A 22,393-nucleotide genomic window follows, 5' to 3' on the forward strand; every position below is an offset into this window, starting at 1 on the left:
ATGAAGAAAAATGTTTCAATTTAGATGGGCCAATAACATAAGTGCAAGGCAGGCCCTATAGCAGGCTCGCGGCCCAAACGAGCGCCTCCTATATCGATCAACAGCAGAAAAAAGCCCAATTCACTCGCTCCAGCCTCCAGTCTGGTTCGCTCCTAACCTAGCCGCCGCTGGACAGACCGACACAGCACTTCCTCACGCCCTCGTTGGAGGGCGGTCGCCGGGCTTCAAGCGAACGGAAGGACAAGAAGATGAACATCCAACCCTGGGTGTAGCCTGCGTGGGAGGCAGCGGCGGCAGCACGGGCATGGCATCGCGCTTGCGCAAACGGACAGTCGCAGCTTGCAAGAGTAGCATGCGTAACGAGCAGGTACATCACATCCCTGATTATATCTAATTCAACTCTTCAATTTTTGGACAATAGTTAAATCTGATGGTGTTATAAAACTGCTTGTATGTAGGGAATCATAAGAAAATGAAACCAATCTCCCTAATAATAATAAAGCACGGATTGAGTCTCCGGGTTCCGTTTTGCAAAAACGTCCATGTCGGTTTAGGGTATTCAACCCGCAGTGCATATTATAAGGCAACGAACAGGTGTTACCCCACCTCCCTATCCCGTCTGCGACTCCCTCCAGCGCTGCCGCCGCCGCCTTTGCGCCGCCAACCCGGCGGCACCTCTCGCCGACGACCACCACGGGTGCGCCTCCCTCTCCCTCGAGACTCCAGCTCCCCAGTGGCCTTCACCTCTTTCCCCCAAGTCCAAGTCCAGGACCACCAATTTGGTCAAATTCCACGTCGCCGCCGGTCATGGTCGGCCGCGCCGCCGCCCCTGGTCGACCCGAACGCCGAGGCGGACAGAGGGCTGCTGTGCTGATGCACCGGGGTGTAGCGCAGCTCGGCAGCCGGGCTGCTATGGTGGTGTTGATCGTGGAGGACAGGAAACCGGTGGCAAGGAAGCCCCATCCTCTGCAAACAATGTCGACCTTAATTGCAGATGTTTCTGTGTTTGTTTTCGATGAAGTGGATTGCTTGCTAGAGAGAGGATTCAGAGATTAGGCCATGTAGATCTTTCGCGCACTCTCACATCCATAGGTCATGATGTTTTCAGTAACAGTACGTTCCAAAATTGTCAAAGTCGCTGTCTTACACCATGGTTGATACATGGAGTATTTGTTGTGGGAGCCAATCAAATCAATTAGATAGGTGGTAATTTGGGTGGAGTCTATGCAGAAGAAGCAGAAGATTTTTGAGATAATGAAGAGTAAGCAGTACTTCAAACCTCCCGCTATTGTATTTGTGAGATCCAGAGTTGGCGATCCCTTGTCTGAAGCAATTACTGCTGCTACTGGGCTGGAGTAATTTCTATTAAAGGTGAGAAAAAAATGAAAGAGAGAAGAGAAAGATTGAGGCCGATTCTCACTGGAGAAGTATATGTTGTTGTTTGAGACCCTTGTTGTTTGTACACGGGTCTAGGGATGTTGAATGGATCTTCTGAAACTACATCAAGTTTTTGTTTGACATGCCAAATTCCATTGATGAATATATTCACCAAGTTGGAAGAACGTCTCGGATGGGGCGAATCGACAATTTTGCATGACGGCCGAGTTTCGTGGTTAGGCTGGTGGGTGGTAACAACGGTGAGATGCCGGGGGCGGTGGTGCGTGCGAGAGAAGCACGTTTTGTGGGATAGGTGGGGTGCGGCGACCACCCTGTGCAAAACCCATCGCCAGTCACCAATTCAGATCAGAAGAACTACTCGAGCATGCCATTAAGTCGTGCCGGACATGAACTCCACCTGAATTGCGAAACTTTGCCACATAAAACGCCTTGAGCCCCTCTACGGAAGCCACATCTGAATTAAAATTTTCATTGATTGAAATCATCTCACTGGAAGCATACAATCTTGCTTTTCTACCAACATGGCTGGAATGCCGACCACCCGCGCTCCACCTGGAGTACGCCGTTGTACAATTTGCAGCCACATGTGAAGATAAATGCGACATGTCTGTTATGTTTCTGTTTTTTCAATTGAATTTTGTGAGTTGATATGATTTTGAATATTTTGCAGTTGCTTGCTGTAACATATGCCTTCAGGTAGATTGATGTAGATAGAATCATACTGCTAATTTCCTTTACTTCATCGCAAAGATGTTCTATTTGTTTTTTTGGCTCTATTGTGATGATCATCAGAAACAACCTCTCTTTGCTATTCATATTGTTAAATTCAGTTCTAGCGACCTCGAGGAAATAACGTGTTATACGCCTGACACATGATTGATAACTAACTTGCTTGAGGGCTGTGATGTTAATCTTTTAGTATCACTAACATATCCACTATGATTGATTTTACAAGGCATGAAGGTGGTGGGCCCAGCAAGGAGTATGGGGATTCAGCAGGACATCCTTGCAGGAGCAGTCCAGAAGAGGCTGCCATTGGCGTCACATTCAAGCAGTTGAGTACTTGAGTTACATTCATAAAGGTGTTACTGCCAAGCCTGGATTCGAGTGGAGAATCCTCCAATAGGAGCAGCATCTGCCTACAACAGTTGTGGATCGGGAATGCAAGCCGGATCGCCTCCACGTGGGCTGCTGTTGCAAGGTCGTGGTGCCGCACCTCAGCTAATTCAGTAGGAGTAGTTCATTGCCTAATGTTCAAAACGACATATTTACAGGTGGACCTACTGCTGTTAACAAAGAGTGTGGTGAACAATGGCGCAACACGAGCAAGAAGGATACGATGAAGTTCATGTACAATGAACTCGAGGGGTTGAAAGGAACAGCCGGTGTCTAAGGTGGAGAAGGGCAACCAACAACTGCAAATACAATTAGTTCTGCAACACATGGTAACTACCCTGGAAGTACTTACTGTTTTTACAGGTTCTTAATAATGATGTTTACCTCCAGGTTTGAGATTTTGTTAGTATTGGTTTGAGATAGTCAATGCATTTAAGCAATGCAGTGGTGCAAGTGCTTTTCTGGTGGAAGATGAAGCTTTTGTTGGGGTTGTGATGTTTTTTCTGAAGAAAACTGACGATGAACTCAAAAGACAGATGACCTGCGGTATTTGTGATGTAGAACAATGTGATTCAAAATCGCAGTAGCTGCTGAAACGATGACTTTCTTCGTATTGTGATGCAACTTCACGATACTAGGTTGTTTTTGTTAGTTCCGATCTTCTCCCATGACTTCTATAATGGCAAGTTGCTACTACGGGATTATCTGAAGTTGTTTCATCTCAGTTATATCTTCAGATACTTACAGAAACTTCTGAATCTTACACCAGGTGGGAGGTGCTACTCGCCTGCTGCACACCCTTGTCCTCTCCCATCCAGTGCGGCTCACAACCTGCTATAGAGACGACGCTTGCCGGCTCCCGTGCAGGCCCTCCTCGCAGACAGCCTCCAGCCCAAACCAGCTCCCCTGTTCTGGCTCTGCCGCATCCCGTGGCTGAGCAGAGCGAGGAGACCAAGAGACAAAATACTTGGTTGATTTTGCAGGCAGGGGGATTGACCTGATCTGTTTGGTTGTCCCTCAACGTTTGAAGGCGCCCACACCTTTCCCCAATGTCTCGGCAAAGTCCGGTCTGTCCAATGTCGTTTGGTTGGCCAAAGGAGATGTTTTGCAAAATTTTGCAGCTTGACCGGGCTGAAGGAGATGTTGTGCAAACTGAGAATGAGCATGGCGAGGTAGCGATGAAATAGTGGTCGCCGCCGGAAGTTGGCTGGGTGATTGATCAATATAGATGGGAGCTTCTTTGAGGAAAGCCAGACAAGCAATCGTAGATGCCCCACTACCCTGGCTTGATCTGCAATGTCAAATCAAGAAAAAAAATTCTTTTCTATGGTCTACTACAGATCACCACACTGTCTGTTGTAGGGATCTGAACAGAACCAACTAAGGTGGTTTGCATCTCCTTCAGTGGCAGCCTGCAGTAAGTTCCCTACAACTGAAGGGTGGTTTACATCTCTAACTCTACCAATCAACTACCGTGCAGCAAGTTCAGTTTGATGTTAAGAGGAGCCGTTACAAATATTTTTCATGCCACCCCATGCTAGCCAATGGATTTTTTGTGTGTTTCCAATGGAGAAGATTTGGATGAAGTAATGTTTGTTTCTTCTGAATCAACTAAACGATGAATCTCAGATTACTTGCATTGTATATCTAATTGTAATGTCTTTCAGGGTCAAACAAAGGTATAGTGACTTACTACTGATATTCCCTAATACATTTGAATTTTCTGTTTTATCAACTTCCAGATTTTTCGAAATCCTGTTTATTATATAGTGTATATACTCTTTTCTTGCTAGCTCTGTACTAAGATTTTAAGAAACCTGTGCAAAAATTAAGATAGCTGTACAGAGTAGTTACGTTAAACTGGTTCTGTTTAAATGGTTCCTCTGATGTATTTCAGAAGGGATACATATCAATGATTTGATATAAACATTCATATGTTTTTTTCCTGCAACGGCAACCATGGTATCCACATTTTCTAGGTTTGGTTGTAATATGTGTGGTCTTTCCTTCAACGTTTAATACTTGGTTTTAGAGCTGCACTTATAGACAATACGATAAGGTACTTTCTGCTATCATATGGAAGTGTCATTTTTGTGATTGTCGTATGTATAGCAACGAGTTCTATTGATAAAAAATGGTCCAGATATTTTTGGTTGAATCTATTCTCACCAAATTAGCCGAGCTATCTTTTGAGTTGCGCGCATCAGAATCTGCAATCCACTACAATGTACAGTCTACTTAGTTCAACGATACTTTCCAATCTGCACTGGAAACTAAAAAAAATCAATGAGCGAACTTGAGTAATAACATAATATTTGTATTCTGATTGCAAATAATATTTATAATATTTATCTTATAATAAATGAATGGTTTTAACTGCTGCAAATTTCAGTATAGTAACACATATTGATGGCACCACAAATACTTCTCCTATTGCAGGCTTGACTTGAGACACCACTACTGAAGGTATTTAACTGGCTTGTGCCTCTTGATAGCTTTGTAGCTCTAGAAATTGTTTTCGAAATAAACATATGAATTTCCTGGGAAAATCAGTGTAGAACTCCATGGTTTGTTTGTCATTGCAGCCTCTCGCTTCCTACAGAGGTGGCCGATTTGAAGGAAAATAGCTGAGCACTGAGTTGATGGTGCTCGCTATATATTGTGGCAATCTGTAGTTCAAGGAGCTCAAGATAATCCGCTTGAAGATGCAGATGTGGGTCTCCACACCACGCATGTCCTTGGAGTATCAATAGTGGCAAAGTGACATCACGTTGATCTAAAATATGTTGTGTCCGCCTATGATATGATACTGATCGTGAAGGTAAATAGTTTTCTCAGCTTTCATTATCTCCTTTCACAGTATAATTTCCCTCCACTATTGTCGGATGCAGCTCATGTGATAACTTCTTACGTTTTTTGAGAGAGACTTCTTACAGACGTGTTGTTATTTGCACTCTGGCACCTAGAGACCTACTCACGCACATTGGGTTCAAGATGATCTTGGAGAAAGACTTTAGATGGATGACAAGCAGATGTAGTTACAAAATGGTGGAGAAATAAGCCTATTGGGTGTTGGTACTTGCCTTTTTTATTTGTGATAGAATGTTGGTACTTGCCTTTTTTATTTGTGATAGGATGTTGGTACTTGCCTTCGAGTGTGTTATTGTGGTGATACGTTCTTTTTCTTTATTAATTCCCAGAGGCAAAGATAGTTCAACTTTCTTTGATTCTATATATGATGAGTTTGTCCTGCAAATTCTAAATCATGCAAGTATTTTATTTGCTTGCCATTGGTTTCATGTACAATTAGTGCACAATGAGCTTCTATTGAAAGGGAAAGGAATTTGGGTATGTGAGGCTGTTTGAATGCACCTGTTTGTTTCTACTCTATGTTGGCGGATGGTATAAACAGTGCATCCCTCTAAAGGCTCTCCAAGAGTTGGTGTGCTTCGGAATCTAGCCGGCTCGATGGCGCCGGGCTCAAGACGTCAACATAAACGTGTTTAAAAAAAGGACGTCAACATAAAGGAGAGAAGCAGGACGAGCAGGGCGAGTGGTGGATGAGCTCAGCGTCTTGGGATTGACCATGTCAGAACGCTTTCTGATCATGTGGACACGGCAGACACGATCGGCGCGGTCGGGAAGGAGGGCTAAGGAATATATGTTATGGCTATATAAAACAATGAGAGGCTAATCCTTTGAAATGGCACGAGGCACCATCACGGAGCATGATGAGGAATGAGGTGTTGCAGTGAAGCTACAAAGGGTGTTGTTCCACAAGGTGAGCTCCTAAATTGACACATACTCCCTCTGTTTTAAAATAGATGACCCAACTTTCTATTAAAGTTAGTATAAAATTGGGTCATCTGTTTTAGAAAGGAGGGAGTAGAATTCTAAATTACTGGAGCTATACTAGGCGGTCGTGTGACAACAGAGTAAACTGGAGTGGTATAAAGAGATGGGGCCAAAGGAAGAGTGGAGGAGAGTCATGTGGCGATGATACACAAGGTGAAAGTTCTGCATAAAGACTGACAGGGACATGGGAAAATTATAAGGATGTTCCATTCAACACAAACATGTACACATCACAAAATTGATGTTTTGCACCGTAATTTGGTTGAGTTTAGTGCCGGATAATGAGTATGTTTGTTTGGTGGTTTAGCATTTAGCAGTATGTAGAATATGAAATAATATCCGTGTGAACTCAAAATTTTGTTTGAGCTCATACTAAATGAGAAAATGCTTCATATTAACCTTATTATTAATGTTTATTAAAATTGGATATAAAAATTGGCGCATAAAGTAGGTTGTTCGCCTTTTTTCGCCCGGTGCAATGCACGGGCATTTGAACCAGTTTCTACTTATTTTATAACTCCCCCAATCAATACTGAACTGACTGAATCTGATGTATCTAATCAAGTTTTCGGTGCAAACATACAAGCTCATGTTGTTCTTGAGCCTGGAGTGTCTAATGAACAAACTGCTAATGAAGGATTTGATGCAAACGTTTTACATGCTTCTGATGATGAACATATAGTGTCTAATGAGGGATCTAATGCAAGCATTTTGCAAGCTCATTGAAGGATTTAGTGTCTAATGATGATCTACTATGTTGAGAGAGGCAGAGATTTGCAGGCATTGATGACAAGCAAATTATAGTGCATTTTCATAGCTTGAGGAAACGTAAGGCCATCTACCAGAAAGTCCCCGTATCACGACAACATAGCATAAATACTTTTCTAATCTGTTGTTTGAAACTATTGGCATACTTGTGCAGGATAGATATATTGATATGCAGTTTGCGCACTGGTTATACGTGCAATTACACTTCGATATTTTCAGCCAGAGAACGAATAATTCAAGCAGGTACAGACCATGTTTGTAGTCCTTGTACACCATGTTGCATTTTGTGTTTTTTGGTGCTTGCATCATTTAGTGTTTATAATCTGAACTACTTTGGATCATTAGCTGGTTTTCAAAGTGCATGTAGCTTCACATTTCTCAAGTTATGTTGATTTCCGGAGTGCAAGTGTCTTCGTATTTTTTAAGTTAAATGTTTGCCCTGGGAACTTGAATTCGTGGATCAGCCACTTCACACAAATCATACACGAATGCCACTACGAATTAAATGAAATGCGACTTACGCTAGCTCGTTGTACAGGCTCACTGCAGCTCTGCTTGCGCTTGGGATGTTCCATGTACAAGTCCATGTTACCACTTGCTTGGATGTGCAGGCCTTGTGCTCCTTGCATCCCTCTCTGCATTTTTGACACGGCGAATGGTTGATCAAATAAGAGGAATCGACCTTGATGCTGTACTGGAGGACAGATACTTACAAGATTATACGGGTGTGCAGGATGTGTACCAGATCCCGTAGCGCCGTCATGCTTCGCTAAAAAATGGATTTGCTTGTTTCAGATGATATCTCCAGAAGAAATAAGAGTTAAAGTCAGAGTTGTATAGGCGTGTAAGCTAAGAGAGCAGTGAAAGGATATCCAAACATTGTCGGAACAGTGCACAAGGGAGTGATGTGTGGATACCTAGTTTGGGCCGGCGTTTGGGCATGCTCGCCTAGCTAGAGTGCGGGTCACTTCAGAGTCGTTGAGGGTGATGCGCTGGCTGGCCGCGCACGGATGCAGATCTTGAGTGGCAGCGGAGCGCTACGATGCGGTGGACGAGACCGTTGGTGAAGCCCCAACGGCCTCGGGGAGCGGAGGTGCGACGATGTGCTCGGTGAAGTAGCCCCGGTGAGCTGGGAGACAGCGTCGGTGAAGCGCACCTGATGTGGTGGAACTCGGTGTCTGTGAGGCACGTTGGTTGCGGCGGCCGACGTTGTTGGTGGACCACCCGGTGCGGTGGACGAGAGCGTAGATGAGGTAGCTCCGGTGCGGTGGTGAATCGCAACCGTCGTCTTCGTCGTCGTCGTTCGGCACAAAGGTGGGGAACGGTGGGGAAAGAGACGAGACGAGGGGCGATTCGAGGGTTGGCGGCGAATTAGGGATTTGAGCAAAATCTGGGTGCAGAAGGGGACGGTGGAGAAGAGAGATTTTGCAGGGCTAGAATTGGGGCCGCCAGATATTTCAATCCGAAACATGGAAGCGCGAACTTATATTATCGTCGTCCTTTTTTTGGGGGGAGGGGGGCTGGGTGGCTGGGTGCTACGCGTCCGTCCTACACACGTGACCACCCCGACAGGACTATGCTTCTGTGCCTTAAGGCACCTGCCTTTGTGTCCATGACATGTGGGCCCAACAGGTGGCTGGTCCACATGTCAGTGACCCAAAAGCAGTTGCCTTTAAGGCACCGAAGCAGCGTCCACCCCGACACGACCCTGGTCTGCCTGGTGCGCCTACATTTGAGAATGCAAACGAATCTTTTCTCATTTGCAAACGAATCTATATGTATTACCATGCCCGTGTTTTCCTTGCAATAATTAGTCATTCGAAACGAGATACTCCATCCGTTCACTTTTGTAAGTCGTTTCAGACAACTTAAAATGAACTGTTTTGCACATTGTTTGAAATGTTTTCAAGGTCTTATAAAAGTGAACACAGGGAGTACTATAAATTAATTAATGAGGAGTTATTTGAAAAAATTTCGAAACGATACCCACGCTAACGTGGATTAGAGTATGTGTCACATAATTAGTTATTTGAATTAGAGTGTGTGTCATGTAGTTAGTTATTTGAATTAGAGTGTGTGTCACGTAGCGATCTCCAATTCTAACGTGGATTTCGCATTTCACTGTATCCACGCTACTTTTTTAATAAAAATTCATATGTATATGATGAACACCATGGTAGTGAGAAAACTTTTAGATGGATTCAAACATATGACCTACAAAATAGCACAACAAACTGAGTCAATGTCAACTTTTCGAAACTTAGTATGGCACGAATTCGAAATAATTACCCGTATGTCTGGTCCTCGGTTCAAATCTTACGATGTACACCAAATTGAAACATCGATATTAAGTCTCGTACTATGTACATTCAAATGTTGTTTTTAGCTCCCCCACAAACGCTACATACTTCCTGTATCGGTCAATCTTCCTCTCCTAACCACCTTAGAAAGCTATCGGTTTCCAACACATGTTCATTCTTTCTCTCCATGTTTCGATCTCTAAGTATCTCAACTACACAACCCCTTTTCCACTCTGTTACCAAATGTATTTACCTCACACACCCGCCATTGCACCCCATGCCAAGCTCTCTCTCTCTCTCCCCCCTCTCCCTCTCACCCTCTCGTGCTAAATACATGCATTCCCTATCTAGCCCCCAACCTCTCGTGCGCACGCACACACGTTGTATATCTAGGTCACTCCCTCGAGACTGTCTCACTCTTTCTTCCGCACGGCGGGCCACACTCGCTCAATCTCGCTCTCTTTATCTGAGTCTCGTTTAACCTTGTTTTCTTTCACACACAAATGATATATCTCCCTGTTCGGGCCTCGATCGACACACTCTATACTCTTTCACGCAGATTGTCTATCTAGGTCAGTCCATCCAAGCCGCCGCCACTCTTTCGACCTCATGGTGGGCCACGCTCACTCAATCTCTCTCTCTCTCTCTCCGTATGTCTCGATTGACCTCGCTCTTTCTCGGACAAAAACGATATATCATCATGTTTGAGCCCAATTCGACATATTCACATTGTATACTCTCTCACGCACATCGTCTATCTAGGTCACTCTCTCCAACCCGTCTCACTCTTTCGATCGCACGGCGACCCTATGTGATCGGTTGACCTTGCTTCCTCCCATGCACAAAATATATGTACACGTCTGTGACTGGATCATCTCTCAAGCTATATCTTACAGCCCTTACCCTTGCCAAAAAGCTGAATCGGACAATATCTCTCCAGAGCATATATATTTGTTCAATGAATGTCGGACCACACTCACTTTGTCTCTCTATCTATATGTCTCTCGATTGACATCGCTTTCTCACACCGTATCTTCCACGCATTGAAGCTACTACCTCTCCATCCCTCGCAAAGCCGGAGCTATTTACATTGCGAGGGGCACACCAACCTTGGATTAATTTGTGTAGGCGTTTATTTCGGTCGGTTTAGATTATATTTTCGTAGCATTCGGCCCACAACTACTCCAAACACCGTTGCAACCCATGCAACTCCCCTAGTTGATTTCCCTCTGACTCGGTCATCGCTCTCTCGCACGTCCTTTCTCGCCTTCAACATCGCACCATGGTATTATTGAAAAAACTATATTGTTCTCTTTAATTATTATAAATAAGCTACAAAACTACACACCGATAGTCCACTTGGAATGGAACAAATTTCGACCCACAAATTAAAGTGCTACAAACTACACACCGAGGGGCCCACATGTCATGAAACAAATTTGGACTCATATACAAATTAAAAAATAAAGGACGAGGACCAAACATGCGACCGGGCCTTCAAGCCGCACGTCAATAGGCAACATACGTAGAATAGCAATGTTTCTTGTACCCCCTTTGTTCATATAATGTTTTTATATTTCCATAGCCTAATTAATGGATAACATATAATATTATTTTTAGTACTATTCGCCTTCACTTACTGGTGGGTTCCATGTGTGCTCTCTCTCTCTCCTCCCCTTTTGCGTTTAGACGCACGGGCAAAGATGAAGAACTCGTGGGCGATGTTGCCGTTGACCATATCTGGACGCGTTCACAAGTCACGGCACCAGTTTCACGTACTAGCAGCACTAGTCAATGTGTACGTGCAATGCACGTTAATTTAGAAGTATATTAAGTGCATGCGGATATTAACTACTAGGATATTATTTGCGTGTTGTCATGTGATTAGCACTATTTTTGGCATGAAATTAACTGCATGCTAAACGTGTTTAGCGCTCGACATTGAAGCAATCTAGGTCGTCGGATGACAAGGAATACATGTGGCTTGATGACATTTTATATTTAATTTGATACGACTCTAGCAGAACATTCAATCGATCAAACCATACATTTCGTTCAGTCTGACTCCGACTTTAAATTATATGATGATCGATATAAAATAAACGGAAATGATAAACGTTCGGATTTTAAGCATGGCAATCCGAACGTTTTTCATGGCAAATTTAGATTACGCGGCGGCGGCGGGGGCGTCTCGCGGTGGGAAGCGGCTCCTATGCCGTGCTCTGTGTCGTCGGGCCACTGACCGACGGCGACAACGGCGTCTTGCGCCGTTGTTGGCGTACTCCTGGACATTGTCCTAGCTTCAAGGAAGGCCAAAATGTTCTGGACTTCGGAGCGAGTCAACTGGCGGGAGGAGGCGACTGGCGTTGGTGCAAGGAAGCGGTCGACGGCGGCCATCCATGCCACTGAGGGGGGCACTGGCACCCGCGCGGGGACATGCGCTGTCAACTGCGCGGCGGAGACATTCGTGTGCACGGGTGATGTCTACTACACAATCTTCTTCTAGTAGACGTTGTTGGGCCTCCAAGTGCAGAGGTTTGTAGGACAGTAGCAAATTTCCCTCAAGTGGATGACCTAAGGTTTATCAATCCGTAGGAGGCGTAGGATGAAGATGTTCTCTCTCAAGCAACCCTACAACCAAATAACAAAGAGTCTCTTGTGTCCCCAACACACCCAATACAATGGTAAATTGTATAGGTGCACTAGTTCGGCGAAGAGATGGTGATACAAGTGGTATATGGATAGTAGATAATAGTTTTTGTAATCTGAAATTATAAAAACAGCAAGGTAACAAGTGATAAAAGTGAGCATAAACGGTATTGCAATGATAGGAAACAAGGCCTAGGGTTCATACTTTCACTAGTGCAAGTCCTCTCAACAATAATAACATAATTGGATCATATAACTATCCCTCAACATGCAAAAAAGAGTCACTCCAAAGTCACTAATAGAGGAGAACGAATGAAAAGATTATGGTAGGGTACGAAACCACCTCAAAGTTATTCTTTCCAATCAATCCGTTGGGCTATTCCTGTTAGTGTCACAAACAGCCCTAGAGTTCGTACTAGAATAACACCTTAAGACACAAATCAATCAAAACCCCTAGATACTCCAATGTCACCTCAAGTATCCGTGGGTATGATTATACGATATGCATCACACAATCTCAGATTCATCTATTCAACCAACACATAGGACCTCAAAGAGTGCCCCAAAGTTCCCACCGGAGAATCACGACGAAAACGTGTGCCAACCCCTATGCATAGGTTCATAGGCAGAACCCGCAAGTTGATCACCAAAACATACATCAAGTGAATCACGTGGTATCCCATTGTCACCACAGATACGCATGACAAGACATACATCAAGTGTTCTCAAATCTTTAAAGACTCAATCCGATAAGATAACTTCAAAGGGGAAACTCAATCCATTACAAGAGAGTAGAGGGGGAGAAACATCATAGGATCCAACTATAATAGCAAAGCTCGCGATACATCAAGATCGTATCACCTCAAGAACACGAGAGAGAGAGAGAGATCAAACACATAGCTACTGGTACATACCCTCAGCCCCGAGGGAGAACTACTCCCTCCTCGTCATGGAGAGCACCGGGATGATGAAGATGGCCACCGGAGAAGGATTGCCCCCTCCGGCAGGGTGCCGGAACGGGTCTAGATTGGTTTTCGGTGGCTACGGAGGCTTCTGGCGGTGGAACTCCCGATCTATTGTGCTCTCGGATGTTTTTAGGGTATATGGAGATATATAGGCGGAAGAAGTACGTCAGGGGAGCCACGAGGGGCCCACGAGGGTGGAGGGCACTCCCAGGGGGGTGGGCGCGCCCCCTACCTCGTGGCCTCCTCGAAGCTTCCTTGACGTAGACTCCAAGTCTCCCGGGTTGCTTTCCTTCCAAAAATGAGTTCCGTGAAGTTTCAGGTCAATTGGACTCCGTTTGATTTTCCTTTTCTGCGATATTCTAAAACAAGGTAAAAAACAGAAACTGGCACTGGGCTCTGGGTTAATAGGTTAGTCCCAAAAATGATATAAAAGTGTATAATAAAGCCCATAAACATCCAAAACAGTAGATAATATAGCGTGGAGCAATCAAAAATTATAGATACGTTGGAGACGTATCAGCATCCCCAAGCTTAATTCTTGCTCGTCCTCGAGTAGGTAGATGATAAAAACAGAATTTTTGATGCGGAGTGCTACTTGGCATAATTTCAATGTAATTATTCTTAATTGTGGCATGAATATTCAGATCCGAAAGATTCAAGATAAAAGTTCATATTGACAAAAAAATTAATACTTCAAGCATACTAACTAAGCAATTATGTCCTCTCGAAATAACATGGCCAAAGAAAGTTCATCCCTACAAAATCATATAGTTTAGTCATGCTCCATTTTCGTCACACAAGAATGCTCTCATCATGCACAACCCTGATGACAAGCCAAGCAATTGTTTCATAATTTAGTAATCTCAAACCTATAAACTTTCACGCAATACATGAGCGCGAGCCATGGATATAGCACTATGGGTGGAATAGAATAATGAGGGGGTTATGTGAAGAAGAGAAAAGGAGAAAGTCTCACATCAACGAGGCTAATCAATGAGCTAGGGAGATGCCCATCGATTGATGTTAATGTAAGGAGTAGGGATTGCCATGCAACGGTTGCACTAGAGCTATAAATGTATGAAAGCTCAACAAAAGAAACTAAGTGGGTGTGCATCCAACTTGCTTGCTCACGAAGACCTAGGGCACTTGAGGAGGCCCATTGTTGGAATATACAAGCCAAGTTCTATAATGAAAAATTCCCACTAGTATGTGAAAGTGACAAAACAAGAGACTCTCTATCATGAAGATTATGGTGCTACTTTGAATCACAAGTGTGGTAAAATGATAGTAGCATTGTCCCTTCTCTCTTTTTCTCTCATTTTTTATTTGGCCTTAATTTTTTATGGCCTTTCTATTTTATTTTTCTTTTTTTGGGCCTTCTCTTTTTTTATGGCCTTTCTCTTTTTTTTATAATTCCTCACTTGGGACAATGCTCTAGAAAATGATGATCATCACACTTCTATTTATTTACAACTCAATGATTACAACTCGATACTAGAACAAGATATGACTCTATATGAATGCCTCCGGCGGTGTACCGGGATTGCGATGAATCAAGTGTGACATGTATGAAAAATTATGAACGGTGGCTTTGCCAAAAATATGATGTCAACTACATGATCATGCAAAGCAATATGACAATGATGAATGTGTCATGATAAACGGAATGGTGGAAAGTTGCATGGAAATATATCTCGGAATGTCTATGGACCATAATAGGTAGGTATGGTGGATGTTTATGGGAAGATATAAGGGGGTTTATGTGTGAAAGAGCGTATCATATCACGGGGTTTGGATGCACCGGCGAAGTTTGCACCAACTCTCAATGTGAGAGAGGGCAATGCACGGTACCGAAGAGGCTAGCAAGGATGGAAGGGTGAGAGTGCGTATAATCCATGGACTCAACATTAGTCATAAAGAACTCACATACTTATTGAAAAAATCTACAAGTCATCAAAAATCTCGGTACTACCGCATGCTCCTAGGGGGATAGATTGGTAGAAAAAGACCATCGCTCGTCCCCGACCGCCACTCATAAGGAAGACAATCAAATAACACCTCATGTTTCAAATTTGTTGCATAACGTTTACCATACGTGCATGCTACGGGACTTGCAAACTTCAACACAAGTATTTCTCAATTTCACAACTACTCAACTAGCACGACTTTGATATTATTACCTCCATATCTCAAAACAATCATCAAGCATCAAACTTCTCTTAGTATTCAACACACTCATAAGAAAATTTTTGTTAATCTTGAATACCTAGCATATTAGGATTTTAAGCAAATTACCATGCTATTAAGACTCTCAAAATAATCTAAGTGAAGCATGAGAGTTCATTAATTTCTATAAAATAAGACCACCACCGTGCTCTAAAAAGATATAAGTGAAGCACTAGAGCAAACGACAAACTACTCCGAAAGATATAAGTGAAGATCAATGAGTAGTCGAATAATTATGCAACTATGTGAAGACTCTCTAACATTTAAGAATTTCAGATCTTGATACTTTATTCAAACAGCAAGAAAAACTAAATAAAATAAAATGACGCTCCAAGCAAAACACATATCATGTGGCGAATAAAAATATAGCTCCAAGTAAAGTTACCGATGAACAAAGACGAAAGAGGGGATGCCTTCCGTGGCATCCCCAAGCTTAGGCTCTTGGATATCCTTGAATATTACCTTGGGGTGCCTCGGGCATCCCCAAGCTTAGGCTCTTGCCACTCCTTATTCCATAGTCCATCGAATCCTTACCCAAAACTTGAAAACTTCACAACACAAAACTTAACAGAAAACTCGTAAGCTCTGTTAGTATAAGAAAATAAATCACCACTTCAAGGTACTATGATGAACTCATTCTTTATTTATATTGGTGTTAAACCTACTGTATTCCAACTTCTCTATGGTTTATAAACTCTTTTACTAGCCATAGATTCATCAAAATAAGTAAACAACACATGAAAAACAGAATCTGTTAAAAGCAGAACAGTCTGTAGTAATCTGGATCAAACGTATACTTCTGGAACTCATAAAATTCTCAAATAAATTTCTGGAACTGAGGAATTTATCTATTAATCATATACAACAAGAATTAACTAAATATCACTCTCCAAATAAACATGGCAGCAATTCTCGTGAGCGCTAAAGTTTCTGTTTTTTACAACATGATCGCAAAGACTTCCCCCAAGTCTTCCCAAAGGTTCTACTTGGCACAAACACTAACTAAATGCATAAAACCACATCTAAACAGAGGCTAGATGAATTATTTATTACTAAACATGAGAAAAAATCAAGGAACAAAAGTAAAGTTGGGTTGCCTCCCAACAAGCGCTATCGTTTAACGCCCCTAGCTAGGCATGATGATTTCAATGATGCTCACATAAAAGATAAGAATTGTAACATAAAGAGAGCATCATGAAGAATATGACTAGCACATTTAAGTCTAACCCACTTTCTATGCATAGGGATTTTGTGAGAAAACAACTTATGGGAACAATAATCAACTAGCATAGGAGGGCAAAACAAGCATAACTTCGAAACTTTATGCACATAGAGAGGAAACTTGATATTATTGCAATTCCTACAAGCATATGTTCCTCCCTAATAATTTTTAGTAGCATCATGAATGAATTCAACAATATAACCAGTACCTAAAGCATTCTTTTCATGATCTACAAGCATAGAAATTTTATTACTCTCCACATAAGCAAAATTCTTCTCATTCGGGATAGTGGGACTATCATAAGAGACTTGGATACTATAAATTGTTTCCACATTAAAAGAGTAATGTTTAGAAAAGGGGTAACCATAATCATGACAAGTTTTATAAATATAATCCTCACTACTTTTTATAGCATATGTATCATCACAATAATTATCATAAGTAGGAGGCATGTTATTATCATTATAAACTTGCATATCAAAACTTGGGATACTAAAAATATCATCTTCATTAAGCGTAGCATCCCCAAGCTTGGGACAAACATTAATTGCATCAAATATATTCTCAAAAACATCGTATTCATCAAACATAGCATCCCCAAGCTTGGGCCTTTTCATATTATAAGCATAATCACTCTCATCATTAATAGTATGGATAGCACCAATAGTATAGCAATTATCATATTCTTCCAAGCAAGTGCCAAAAAGATTTTCAAGATGATAAGAAGTATCATTATCTTCCACAATTATATTTTCATGAGGCACAATAGTAATATGAGCACCATTATTTGGGAGGGGTACCTTTTTACCTCTCTTCCTTTTTCTTTTCTTCTTCTTCACCACATCATGTGTGGGTTCAATCCTCTTTATGGAGCTGACTGGTTGAATAGAAGGCTCCTCCTCGTTACCTGATTCATCATAAGAATAATAGGAGGATATTGGGAAGTCTCTTCCCTTTCACTAGTATTCTCTTCATCTTCTATTTGTTTTCTTTTCTTTATGTAGTTGGTAATATAAGGATTTTCAATACAATTCACCGCACAATACATATAAATTTCCTCTAGATCAAAATGAAGAATTCTATCAAGAGCAAAATTTGGAATATCCTTAGTTATACGTTTCATTTCTTCATAACCCGAGAGCAAACTAAGTTCATTATGATGTGCAAGGGAAATCAAGTCATCACAATTTTTGGACACGATACGATCATGAAACAATTTGCATTGGGTATTGAAATGATCATGTTCATTGCAAAGCTCACAAGTATGGCCAATATAATTTAAATTTTCAGCACATTCATCTAGCCTTTCTTGCAACAATTTAGTTTCTAAGTACTTATGCCTCTTGCAATATCTATCTTCCCTATTTGGTGTGTTCGTACAAACCCAATGTACTCCACAAAAATTGACATGTTTATAGGAGACATCATCACTAGTGCAATCATCATTAGTATCATGGATATTCAAAGAATTCGTACTAACAACATTGCAATCATGCTCATCATTCAAAGATTTAGTGGCAAACATTTTATAGATTTCTTCTTCTAGCACTTGAGCACAATTTTCCTTTCCATCACACTTACAAAAGATATTAAAAAGATGAAGCGTATAAGACAAACTCAATTCCATTTTTTATAGTTTTCTTTTATAAACTAAACTAATGATAAAACAAGAAACTAAAAGACTCGATTGCAAGATCTAAAGATATACCTTCAAAGGGGAAACTCAATCTTTAAAGACTCAATCCGATAAGATAACTTCAAAGGGGAAACTCAATCCATTACAAGAGAGTAGAGGGGGAGAAATATCATATGATCCAACTATAATAGCAAAGCTCGTGATACATCAAGATCGTATCACCTCAAGAACATGAAGAGAGAGAGAGAGATCAAACACATAGCTACTGGTACATACCCTCAGCCCCGAGGGAGAACTACTCCCTCCTCGTCATGGAGAGCACCGGGACGATGAAGATGGCCACCGGAGAAGGATTGCCCCCTCCGGCAGGGTGCCGGAATGGGTCTAGATTGGTTTTCGGTGGCTACGGAGGCTTCTGGCGGCGGAACTCCCGATCTATTGTGCTCTCGGATGTTTTTAGGGTATATGGAGATATATAGGAAGAAGAAGTATGTCAGGGGAGCCACAAGGGGCCCACGAGGGTGGAGGGCGCGCCCAGGGGGGTGGGCGCGCCCCCTACCTCGTGGCCTCCTCGAAGATTCCTTGATGTAGACTCCAAGTCTCTCGGGTTGCTTTCCTTCCAAAAATGAGTTCTGTGAATTTTCAGGTCAATTGGACTCCGTTTGATTTTCCTTTTCTGCGATATTCTAAAACAAGGTAAAAAAGAGAAACTAGCACTGGGCTCTGGGTTAATAGGCTAGTCCCAAAAATGATATAAAAGTGCATAATAAAGCCCATAAATATCCAAAATAATAGATAATAGAGCATGGAGCAATCAAAAATTATAGATACGTTGGAGACGTATCAACCGGCATCGGCACGGGCGCACATGTCAATGCACGCGCAGGTGCATGTGTTGGCAGGTGCACGGGCACCGGCACGGGCGTGCGCGTCAGTGCACGCGCAGGCGCATGCGCTGGCAGGTGCACGGGCGCGTGAAAGTCGGTGGGGACCTCGTGGAACCCCGTGGGATCAAGCTCGGCGACAATATGCGGCTCCCAGCCCATCAATGCCACGGGGATGGGCGCTGGCGCAGTCGGGGCGATGGGAGCCGGAACGGGAGCGGGGACAGGCGCGACGTCTTTCCGCAAGGCCAGTTCAAGCTCGTCCCAAAGCACCTTATGTTCTTGAGACTCCGGATGGGTGTCTTCCTCAGGAAACTGGAACACTAAGGGCAGACCATCGTGATGCGGCATGGCGTACGTTTAGGTCAGGCTAGTTGGAGGTAGACGATAGGAGAATCGGAGAGGAAGAGAGATAATTGTAGCGATACCGGGTAGTGCGGGGTTGATTTTAAACTGCGGCGCCAGCGGCATTAAAAGTGGGAGCAGTTGGGACGACGGTGGGCGGCGGAGCCTGGTCAAAGGGCTCGCCTCCCAGTGAGCCTGCACATCGGTATGCTCGCACGCCTCCCTGACAGCCGGCGCAACGATCTGCTCGCACGCCTCCCGTCGACTCACACGCTTGCTCGGACAGCACCTGCCGATGAGAAGCGGGGACTCATGGCGGCACATAAACGCCCATGGTTTCAATAGTGAAAGCGTTCTCCTTAACTTGACAGGTCTTTGTTCCAAAATACCTTGGCTCTTCATTTGTGCAACTTGTCATAAGCAGCTTGTCTCAAATTGAAGAAAAAAACTTACGAAGTAATATTTGTGCCATATCACGTGACCATGCTTAGTTTCAAGAATTTATGCTCACTTTTGGATTTTCTGAAATTTAAGATCCAGGATTCGAAACAATATCATAACCTGCATCATGCAATAAATTTTCAAGCCGTACATCTGTCCTGTTGTATTTCTAAAGAAAGGATTTGGTCAAACATTTTGCTTAGTTAGACTTCAGACAAGTTATATATGCAGAGTAAAAGGATAATCCCTCCGTACCAGTGCATTGCCTGATATATTAACTCAAGTACTAGGCATGAACAAACGGGCTCAATTCTGTGCTCATCCTGGTGTAGTAGTAGTACTAGGCAATGCAGTTGACGGGTGACCTTGACGAGCGACGACCGAGGGAATTGAACCGTGCTCGGCACGGTAGGTAACGTTGTCTAGTTACTAAAGCATCCCTCCGTTGTTCATCAGTAGTCATTATGGACCGGGGACATGAGGGGAATTTCCTAGGGCTGGAATTCTGGCCGCCAGATATTTCGACTTGAAACGCTGAGGCTCGACTGGTTGGGGTTGCGTAATGTGTGTACCACACACGCCACCGAAGGACACGAGCCCGGTTTTTTTAGGATCAACACGAGCCAAGGTCTGGCTGGTACGCCGTTGGGTCCTACCATTCGAGAATACGAAAGGAACCTTTTAAATTTCTGAACGAATCTATGTGTATTACAATACCCGTATTTTCCTTGCAAATACTAATCTCAACGTGGTAATTGATTTATGACGAGTTGTTGAATTAGAGTGAGTTTGTGATATAGTGATCGCAACGTGGATTTCACATTTCATGGTATCCCTAGTAAGTTTTCCAATGCAAATTCAAATTTAAAAGATGAACAATATGGAGGTGAGAAAACTTTGTATGTATCAAGCATATGACCACACACACACACACACACACACACACACAGACACACGCACGAACACAACAACAATCCAATAAGTATAGTGCATCTATTTTTCCAAACCATGCATGTATGACACGAATTCAAAAATACTCCTTCTATTCCTAAATATTAGTCTTTTAGAGAGTTCAACAAGTGACTATATACGGAGCAAAATGAGTGAATCTAGACTCTAAAATATGTCTATATACATCCGTATGTGCCAGTCCATTTGAAGCCTCTAAAAAGACTAATATTTAGGAACGAAGGGAGTAAAATGTAAGACATCCATGGTCCTCAGTTCAATATTTAAAATGATCATGAAACTGAAACATGAATATTAAGTCTAGTGCCACAGTACATGCAAATGTTGTGTTTAGGCGGAGCTATGATTGTCGGGGGTCAACCCCTCGACCTTAGATAAAATTGTGGAGCTCTGTTTAGGGTTGTTTAGATTATATTTGTAACACCCCGGATGTAACTTTCCCTATTTGTACTCCAACTCTTGCCGTTTCCGGCGTTAAGTTAATTTATTATCTCGGGTTCAGGTTTTTTTGTCTCCGTGTATTGTTGTCGTTGTCATGCATCTCATATCATGTCATCATGTGCATTGCATTTGCATACATGTTCGTCTCTTGCATTCGAGCATTTTCCCCGTTGTCCGTTTTGCATTCCGGCGCTTCGTTCTCCTCCGGTGGTCATTTCTATCTTTATTTCGTGTGTGGGGATTAAACATTTCCGGATTGGATCGAGACTTGCCAAGCGGCCTTGGTTTACTACCGGTAGACCGCCTGTCAAGTTTCGTATCATTTCGACTTCGTTTGATACTCCAACGGTTAACCGAGGGACCGAAAAGGCCTCATGTGTGTTGCAGCCCAACACCCCTCCAATTTGGCCCAAAACCCACCTAACTCTGCTCCATCATCTAGAGAGTTCGATCACGATCGCGTGGCCGAAAACCGCACCTCATTTGGACTCTCCTAGCTCCCTCTACCTATAAAACTAGCCCCTCCTCCGAAAATCCGGATCCCCCCTCGTCCAAACCCTAGATCCAACCCTCCGCGCCGCGCCGGACAAAAAAAAATCTGCCGACGGACACGTCCGGTTCCTCCCCCGCCGCCGCCACGTGTCGCCATCCTACTGGTCCGCCGCCGCCGCGCCCACATCACTGCCGCCTCGCCCGCGCCGGCCCGCCTGGCCCGCGCGCGGCCCTCCCGTCGCCGATCCGGGCCAGAGGCAGCGCCCCGCCGCCCGCGCCTTCTTCCCCGACGCTGTCGCCCGCTCCGCCCCGCTCCCGCGCCGGCGCCGCGCCGCCGCAGCTCCTCCAGCCCGGCGCCGTCCCTCCACCGCGCCGCCGCACTCGCCCGCGCCGGCCGGAGCGCGCCGCCGCCGCCGTCCACTCCGTCCTCCTCCTCTCCCTCGGGATCCGGCGCCCCCAACCTCTCCGGCCGCCGCCCGCGTCATCTCCGGCGAGAGCGCCACCGCCTCGATCCGCGTGCCCACCGAAACCCTAGATCTGAGGTTTTTTTCTAAGTCCCTGATATTTTCAGTTCAACTGCACATGTTCGCGGCTCCGTAACTTTGCATCCGTAGCTCCAATTCATGCATATAGCATATAAAAATGTTCATCTCAGAGAGTAAATCATTTCATTCCATTGCATCATT

General features: G+C 43.6%; 1 long non-coding RNA gene across 13 annotated transcripts; it reads left to right on the forward strand.

Moving 5' to 3' along the window:
- The first annotated feature begins 491 nt into the window (after window positions 1-491).
- On the forward strand, window positions 492-5,770 carry LOC125544443 (uncharacterized). Of its 13 annotated transcripts, none has more exons than XR_007299487.2 (5): window positions 492-2,599; window positions 2,673-2,843; window positions 3,284-4,193; window positions 4,907-4,980; window positions 5,100-5,770. It is a non-coding gene; the product is annotated as an uncharacterized LOC125544443 (long non-coding RNA). The 13 variants fall into 13 exon arrangements; XR_007299485.2 differs by having other exon boundaries at window positions 4,954-4,980; XR_007299481.2 differs by having other exon boundaries at window positions 3,284-5,335; window positions 5,451-5,770.
- The last annotated feature ends 16,623 nt before the right edge of the window (window positions 5,771-22,393 follow it).

Source organism: Triticum urartu, chromosome 3A, assembly GCF_056163025.1.
Source record: "Triticum urartu cultivar PI428250 chromosome 3A, HENAU_Tu73, whole genome shotgun sequence".
NCBI lineage: Eukaryota > Viridiplantae > Streptophyta > Magnoliopsida > Poales > Poaceae > Triticum > Triticum urartu.